This window comes from Octopus bimaculoides, chromosome 20, assembly GCF_001194135.2.
Source record: "Octopus bimaculoides isolate UCB-OBI-ISO-001 chromosome 20, ASM119413v2, whole genome shotgun sequence".
NCBI lineage: Eukaryota > Metazoa > Mollusca > Cephalopoda > Octopoda > Octopodidae > Octopus > Octopus bimaculoides.
The window spans coordinates 18946708-18955196 of NC_069000.1; the positions used below are offsets into that span (position 1 = coordinate 18946708).

General features: G+C 34.9%; 1 long non-coding RNA gene across 5 annotated transcripts in view; it reads right to left on the reverse strand.

Moving 5' to 3' along the window:
* Nucleotides 1-8489, reverse strand: part of LOC106868233 (uncharacterized) — a 274184-nt gene that overhangs the window by 71460 nt on the left and 194235 nt on the right. For all 5 annotated transcript variants that reach the window (XR_008266388.1, XR_008266391.1, XR_008266387.1 and 2 more), the window contains one exon: nucleotides 2846-2873. This is a non-coding gene — a long non-coding RNA (uncharacterized LOC106868233). The remainder of the gene's footprint in view (nucleotides 1-2845; nucleotides 2874-8489) is intronic.

Consider the following 8489-nt stretch of genomic DNA (forward strand, 5'->3'; position numbering starts at 1 on the left):
TATATACATATATATATGTACTGACTTAAAAGCCACATGATAGGGCAGCTTTTAAGCTAGCTCCTGCAGAGAGCTCTTCATTGGGCCTTAGTCCCAACAATATCACTTCATGCATCGAGTACATATTAAATTGTATTAAACTTGAACAATATTTTTCAAGCAATGATCAATTTTCCTCAAAACAATGATATAATTTGTCGACTTGGAAGTAATTGCAAAGCTGCATGATAAACAACAATTTTTGTCTTCCCATTCAGGGGTCAGTACAATTTTTTTTTGTCTAACCTTGTTCTTTGTCTCTCTCTCTTTCTGTTGATTGTTTTCACAATCACCACCACCATCGTCACCACAACTGCCATACACATACAATTCAGACTTTTGATGCCACCACCATCAATACCTTTGACTTCACTGCCTTCCCCTCCACCACCATCACCCGTCTTTCACACCGCTTACTATCACCATTGTCCCTAACTGCTTCAGCTACCCCTACCACCAGCATCATCACCTATCACAACTACAGCTCATGCTATTACTATCAACCCGTTACCATCACAACTGTCAATCTTCTACCGTCTCTATGCCCAATATTACTCTCATCTCAACATGAGCAATAGTAGGAGTGTCAATGAATAGCGAGAGACAGCGTCAAAGTGTGACACAAAGAAATTAGTTTTTGCATTTATTATATTATATATATATATCAATCGTCTTCATAAAAGTATATAAACATTTATAATTAGGTTTCAAAGAGTAAAAGAAATATATTTATATATACTAGAATGATGGCAAGTGTCTCTTTCAGTAGTAATAATGATCCACTTATATATGAATAACATTTTTTTTTCATCCCGTAAAAGATTATATCAAAACCACACATTTCAGAACTCAATCTAATTCTTGCAAATTAATTTTTGTTGAAAAGGAAAATGTTTTTCCTTGTCTTTTATCCTTGTCTATTCATAGTTTTATTAACCCTATTTCAAGACAATTTCAGAATAATAACTACCAAATACTTATTTTAATAACATTGAGTTACTGCTAATCAAGAAACAAAAAGGCATTATCAACCGACAGAAACAGAACATGTAGTTGTAAAACATTTCTCTGATTTTTCTATAAGAAAATAACTTCAAGTTCACTTAAGAGATCTAGTTGCATCATATGAGGTGCATTTAAGAAGTCTCTGACTTTATTTTTCCCACGAAAACTAATGATGCAGGGGGAAAATCCTTTGGGTGAGAGGTGACGCTACTGTTTCTGTGAATGCATGACAATTTTCGTGCTGGTAGGCTGTGTAAGTTCCCAGTTGTTATGTCTAGACTACACTTGTTGGATTTTTGTTTTCACTGAATGCAACACACAGAGATATTGCATTAAGTTTTGCCAAAAGCTTGGTGATACTCAAACTTAAACCATCCAGAAGATTCAGCAGGCCTCTGGCAATGATGCCATGGTCAGCCAGCCCCACCTCAGTGGAGAGTGTGGTATGCTCAGGCAGGCCACCCACAAGCCAAAATGAGGGGCTAATTGAGAAAGTTCAGTCAATAGTCATGGAAGACATTTGTGTAACAATCCAAGAAATTGTTCATGAAGTGAGAATAAACACAGGGTCAGAACATTCCATTTTCATAGAAGATTTGTGCATAAAGAGAATGTTAGTGAAGTTCATCTCCAAGGTGCTAGCAGAGCAGCAGAAGCAACTCTGCATGGAAATCACTCAGGACATGCTGGACTGTATAAACCATAACTCAGACTTCATGAAGACCATCATTACTGGAGATGAGACATAGATTTATAGTCTCTGCTTGATGCACTCAGTCATTTTGCATGAAAACAAAAATCCGACGAGCACACACGTGTACCCTAGGCGTAACAGCTGGGAACAGATGCAGCCTACCAGTGTGAAGATTTTCACACATGTGCAGGAAGCACCTAAAGGATTTTGTGCACAAGGCACTAGTTTTGGCAGGATAAAATAAAGTCAGATACTTTATGAAAGCACCTTGTATAGTCCAATATATTAGTCAAATAGATATGCAACAAGAAAATCTGGTTTCAAAATCATTAATGTATTGCTTTGAAATGCTAATCATTATTATGGGGGAAAAAAAATGAAGGTAAGAAAAAGCAACAGTACTACATTTTGTTAAATGTGTACAATTTGAAACAATACGAAATCATACACTTCTGCATTCTTACATTCTGGGAACTTATTTTTTAAAAACTCAAAAATAGTCATAATCATAAGAGAAAGGTGATTATATTCTGAAGAAGTAATTTTCTGTTAAAAATTTATCAGAAATCAAAAAGCAAATTTATATAAAAAAAAAGAATAAATGTTTAAACATATTGAAGGTTCAAATTCCATAATAGTTTCAATTTATTATATAAAATAGATATTTCTAAAGAATGTGTTCATTTCTGCATTTTTAAGTGTCAACAGCTAATGTCACCTTTATGACACTTCCCTTTTGGATAAAATAATTATATTATAGGTTTCCATCACTTCAATTCAAATTCTGTAGTCTCACCAACCAGAATGTTGAAATAAGTGAAGCATTTTCTTACTATATATGCATTATTCTAAATTTGGAAATTACTTAATAAAGCCAACATTCCTTTCTGTTTATGCTAGCAATAATATATAAAAAAAAAAAAAAAAAAAAATAAATATGAATCAATATTTTATTGAATCATACAATACACACATATACATATATATTGTACATTTATGTGTACACACACACTCACAACAATTCAAATAACTATAGCAGCTTTATATTAACCCTTTTTTTTTTATAGTCTAGCATAAAAAGCAATATTCAAAAGAAGATGAACCTACCTGATAGATTTGTTTAGGAAACCCCAATCTGCAAATTAAGAAAAAAAAAAAAAATTCTGTACTTATTTGCTGGAACTAATATTCATGTAACAGATTTTATATACCTTGCAAACCATCAAATCAAAACATCAGTAAACATATAGCAGGATTGTAGAGTGCAAATTCTTATATTCTCAACATTTTCCATTAATTTAGAATTTTAACCCAAATCCCAAAATACAGGTTTCATTAAATGAACAAGAAATAATACAATTTGTTACCTATATTACCTTAATTTTAAATAATCTTTGGAATTTTTTTTTTGTCATAAATGTTTTAAGACAATAATTATATGATAAAAGAATTTTAAATTAAAGCAATTATTTAGTTGTTAAGCAGGAGATTAATTAAATAATGATTAACTATTGAGATATTCATTTGGATTAGTTCCAAATTCATGTTAATAGTAACAAGTTAAGTTTTCTAATTTTAGAATAAATGCAAACCTGCAAGCATAAATATAAGGAAATGCAGAAAATTGCCTAAGTTAATGGAAAAGTAAATTGCTTTGTTATTGATAATCCATTTTATAATCATAGTGTATAAAGTTATATATATTCTTTGATAGAAAAATTAAAATATATTGAAATGTGAAATTGTTCAGTAAGTATAAGTTCTTTTGTGTAGAAAAATACATAACCACTTGACCTTCTTTGAAAGTTGGAAAACTATTTGGTAAATTCAGACTTATGTACGTCTTTCCCTATGTGTATTTCAAATATGTAAGAGGAACTTATAGACTGGATAACACCTCCCTCTAAATCCATCCTATGCTCACAACTTCTCCTTATAATAATAACACTGCATCACATTCTATACAGTCTACATTAAACAATTTGCCCTGTATTATGGGAACAAATCAACATGCAGATATGAATAATTACTCAATGAATATGTTTAAATATAGATATAACACAATTTTGATGACATCTGAGTTCAGCTGACACCAGTATTTTAAAAATCATTAAAAAAACAAAGAGGGAGAGAAAAATCAAATATCTTAAAATTCAAAACAGTAACAATTTCTCCACAGCAGAAGTGTTAAGACCAGTCCTTCTGGTGGTGCCACGTAAAAGCACCCAGCACACTCTGTAAAGTGATTGGCATTAGGAAGGGCATCCAGCCATAGAAATCATGCCAAATCAGACAGGAGTCTGGTGAAGCTCTCCAGCTTGCTAGCTCTGGTCAAACTCTCAAATCCATGCCAGCATGGACAACAGATCTTAAATGATGATGAAGATTCCTAGATTTGTTATTAACTGCTATCATAATTACCACCTTTAACAACCAAACCAACACCTCATTCTCTGCTACCTTTGTGAACAAAATCTCATTATAATGATGCTTAATATTCTAGAAATTTAATGGCCAATAACAAGGTGTGGGGAAACCAACATTCTTTTATGCTGCATCCTTAAAATTTCCTGCTTTAAATTCAAAATTCCTTATTAGGAAATATCTTTTTGCTTTCTTAGTGCACATGCACACACACACACACACACACAAACAATAAGCAATCAGTCATACTCAGTTTTGTGTTCTGTAGGGTTTGCTCAAGATACATCATATCACTTTTGCTTTTTAAAATACAGTGGTTTCAAGTATTCTTATTATCCTATTACATCACATAAGTACATGCTATATCATTAGACACCTCCCATCTGCCAAAAAAAAAAAAAATTATAAAAAGTATAGCAGTAACAGGGAAAAATGTTATGAACATGTCAAGACTAGCATTGTCAATTTTAAAAACTGTAATGAATTAATAAGTCTGACAAAACAAAAAATTGCCATGCAAAATTCAAGAGAGCACAAAGCTTGTAAACTACAGGCATACTCAATAAAACCATGGGAAATACAGAAAAAGTGTTTGGGTAGATGCTATGCCATAGCATCACTCACCATTTCCCCAATATATTATCCAGTAAAATGAGATAAATTTATTTAAAAAGTTGAAACAAGAAACTGAGGAAGTCACTCAAACATTTCTTGTTTCCCATGAAAAGTTCAAAGAATGGTTTAATTGCCACAGAATTTGCATAACGGGGGTGTCAGCAAATGTTGACATTCAGACTGGGTTGAAATTTCCATCACAATTATAAAAAGAGGTAAATTCTAACAAATTTAGTTTTTAAAGTAAACAAATGTGGGCTATTTTGGGAATGCTTAGCTTCTCAGCATAATATTGTCTCACATTTGTTGTTAAAAGTAAATGCCACTGGAAACTTAAGCTATTGACAGACATGCATACATGTAGTATATTTAAGCTGGCCAAAAGTAACAGGCTACTAGATGGCCAATGATACAGCATTGTGGCTCACTGGATCCTGTCAAACTGTCCAACTCATGCCAACATGGAAAATGGACATTAAGTGATGATGATGATTGTTACTTCATGCCTGTCTGTTTGTTGATCAATCAATCAACTTATCTATCTACAAACATACATACAAAAAAAAAAAATGGTGGGCCAAACTCTCCTTTTACAAGACAATATCCCAGAATGCATTTGCAGTACCAGTGCTGATTCCAATATTTGGAGTACTTGACTGGTCTGTAGAAGAAATCCACTCCATAGACATTAAAACCCACAAGATTTTAACATCAACTGAAAATCTCTACAGAAATAGTGATATTGACAGGCTCTACCTAAGAAGAGATAAAGGAAGTGAAGGCTTGAGATCAGTGCAGACAGCCTTCGAATGTTGCATAGTCTCTCTCAGACAGCACTTGCTAAACAACAGCAGCAGAAATAAATACATTAACAGTGGTGGAAACAGAAGAAAACTATATCCTGTGTGTTGGAAGTGAGCTCCCAAGAAAGTATTCTCTTCCTGATGACCTCCCATACAACCCCTATTTAGCCAGACAAGCATACCTGAAAGAAGACTTGGAGGTGAAATGCTCAACATACCAGAAAAAGACCATGCATGGGTAGGTTTCTTGTAGACTCGAAGAAGATAGTAACATTGACATGAAGCAAAGCCTCTCTTGAACTCCTGACCGCTACATCACATCACACTTTGAAGATCATGCATTTGCAATTCTAGGACAGGAGATTGTTACTAAATACCTAATGAACAAAAGAGACAGTGAAACCCTTGGAGTTCCAAGATGCAACTGAAAATGTAGATTATGTCATATTTTTGTAGAAGACATCACACATGTGATTAACAGCTTCCCAAAAATGTCATCAAGATACTACCTCCCTATGCAACATGATGCAGCAAAAACAATATACAATGCCATTCAGAAAAAAGACTGTCCGGGAATAAATATAGACAATTTCACTGTTACTGAATGCATACACAAATTCCAGCACAAGGAAATGCTGGTGGAACACTCTCATCAAAAACATCTGTGAAGTGTAAGCATAACAGGCCAGATATTGTTGTTTGGGACAGACAAGAAAAAGTATGTACCATCATAGAGGTCAGCTGTCCTGCTGATGTGAATATCTCTTTGAAAATCAAAGAGAAAGAGGATAACTATTGACAACTGCTTTGAAACTTTCAGCTTCTATATCCAGATTAGAAATTTACATTTACACCAATAATAATTGGAGTACTTGGTTTTGTAAGTAAATGCCTAACTGTCAGTCTGAATAAGCTTGGATTTTCAGAAAAAGGAAATCAACCAACTGATTCACACATTACAAATACAATCTGTAAGCAGAATGGTAAAAGTATGTAAGACTTTTCTCAGGTTTAATTATCTACATTCCAGATATGGAGCTTTGTACCTTTGTTACAATTCCTTTTTTAGAGGAAGAATTTAAATGAATAAATACAGAAGAGACCTACATAAACAACAAATGCAACAGATTTGGTAGACAGAGATTCAAAGAAGCTTGTTGTATGTATGTCTATGTATGAGTGCATGTGTTTTGTGTTTATATTTGCAATTTTCTGAGCATTATGCAGCAATGAGTCACCTGCTGGATTTGTGCCTTCAAACACTTGTAAAATAAGATATCTCTTCCATAAAATATAGGTAAGGGTTACCAACAGGAATAGCACCTGGCTGGAAAACAATATCTTGATAATATTGGGTCAACTCATAAATAATGTGGTTTTTTTTCTATTGCATGAAGTCGGAGGGAGACGGGATAAACTACCTGCATCAATTTGTACCTTCTACTTATTCTTAGTGCAAGTTTTGAAGAGTGCAGTTATTTTTCAAATCAATAATGGAAGTGACAAAGGAGCATATTTGGCATATTTTGCTTTATGAGTTCAATAAAGGCAACAATGCAACGGAAAGTACAGGGAATATTAATGCAGTATATGGGGATCAGACAATAAGTGTAAGGCCTCTTTCTTTGACCTCACACATCAAGAAAATCGTGGAACACATTGTGAGAGGGAATCAGATTACATTCCTAGAAAAAAATCACCGATATGTAGTATGGTTTCAGTCCATAAAGAAGCTACCTTGAGAAGACTCGTCAAGCCAAGGCTGATGCTGGTGTCACATAACTGGCACCCGTGCCAGTGGTATGTAAAAAGTACCCATTACACTTTTGGAGTGATTGGCGTTAGGAAGGGCATCCAGCCATAGAAACCAAGCCAAATCAGATTGGAACTTGTGAGCTCACCAGCTTACCAGTTTCAGTCAAACCACCTAACTCATGCCAGCATAGAAAGCAGATGCTAAATGATGATGATGATATATATATATAAAATGAAGGTAATGCAAGTTGGGAAACAAGTAGAAGGTGTACCAGTGAAAGTTGGACAAGAACCAGTTGAAGAAGTTACAAGCTTCACATACATGGGAAGCATAGTAACAAGCAACAGTGATGTAGAGACAGACGTAAATTTCAGAATTGGCAGAGGCAGTGGCAGTATTCAGAAGACTGACAACACTTTGGTGTAGCAGTAACATAAGTATAGAGCTGAAGATTTGTCTGTACAAAACAACAATACTGCCAATAGTGATCTATGCAGCTGAAACTTGGAAGATGACAGCAAAAATCATCTGCCAATTCAAAGTATTTCATCAGAGTACCTCAGAAAGATCCTAAGAATCACTTATCGAGACAGAGTGACAAATGAAGCCATTCTTCAAGCAGCAAGAGTAAGGCCTCCACATGCAATTGTAACTGAATGATGAATGAGAATGACTGGACACATACCAATTCTGCTAGAGGAGAGGCTTGCCAAAACAGCCATGGGCTGGATGCCGCTGGAAAGTAAGAGAAAAAGAGGCAAGCCAAGAAAAAGAGACATGGAATAGTACCTTCAAAGAAGGCCTATGCAGACTGAATATCACCTGGGAAGAAGCATACCGATTGGCGAGAGACAGAGATAACTGGCAATTACTAACTGCCTGATGTGCCACTGAAAGGCGCCAATGGAACTCTGAAGAAGATGATTTATATCTATCATCATCATCGTTTAACGTCCGCTTTCCATGCTAGCATGGGTTGGACGATTTGACTGAGGACTGGTGAAACCGGATGGCAACACCAGGCTCCAGTCTGATTTGGCAGAGTTTCTACAGCTGGATGCCCTTCCTAACGCCAACCACTCAGAGAGTGTAGTGGGTGCTTTTACGTGTCACCCGCACGAAAACGGCCACGCTCGAAATGGTGTCTTTTATG